We start from the raw sequence: 685 nt of genomic DNA, 5'->3' as shown, positions 1-685 counted from the left end.
GCCTCAATTAGTTTCTCTGATGCAACAGAACGTCAAGTTTCATGGACTTCCATCAGAAGATCTTTTTCAGTTCTTAACTAAATTCTTGCAAATCTGTGATGTTGTTAAGACCAATGGGGTTGATCTCGAGGTCTACAGGCTTATGCTTTTCCCATTTGCTGTAAGAGATAGAGCTAGAATATGGTTGGACTCTCAACCTAAAGATAGCCTGAACTCTTGGGATAAGCTGGTCACGACTTTCTTAGCCAAGTTCTTTCCTCCTCACAAGCTTAGCAAGCTTAGAGTGGATGTTCAAACCTTCAAACAGAAAGAAGGTGAATCCCTCTATGAAGCTTGGGAGAGATATAAGCAACTGACCAAAAAGTGTCCTTCTGACATGCTTTCAGAATGGACCATCCTAGATATATTCTATGATGGTCTGTCTGAGTTATCAAAGATGACATTGGACCATTCTGCAGGTGGATCTATTCACCTAAAGAAAACGCCTGCAGAAGCTCAGGAACTCATTGACATGGTTGTAAATAACCAGTTCATGTACACTTCTAAAAGGAATCCTGTGAGTAATGGGACGCCTCAGAGGAAGGAAGTTCTTGAAATTGATACTCTGAATGCCATATTGGCTCAGAATAAAATATTGACTCAGCAAGTCAATATGATTTCTCAGAGTCTGAATGGATTGCAAGCT

The 685-nt window shown here is 40.4% G+C and overlaps 1 non-coding gene across 1 annotated transcript; it reads right to left on the bottom strand.

The window, feature by feature from the left end:
- Positions 1-274: 274 nt before the first annotated feature.
- Positions 275-382, bottom strand: LOC148545915 (small nucleolar RNA R71). Its single transcript, XR_015900585.1, has one exon. It is a non-coding gene; the product is annotated as a small nucleolar RNA R71 (small nucleolar RNA).
- Between the last annotated feature and the right edge of the window lie 303 nt (positions 383-685).

This window comes from Arachis ipaensis, chromosome B9 (assembly GCF_059453495.1).
Source record: "Arachis ipaensis isolate K30076 ecotype BB chromosome B9, ASM5945349v1, whole genome shotgun sequence".
Taxonomy (NCBI): Eukaryota; Viridiplantae; Streptophyta; class Magnoliopsida; order Fabales; family Fabaceae; genus Arachis; species Arachis ipaensis.
The sequence above is the reverse complement of the archived record's forward strand: the minus strand, read 5'-3'. Positions and strand labels throughout refer to the sequence as shown.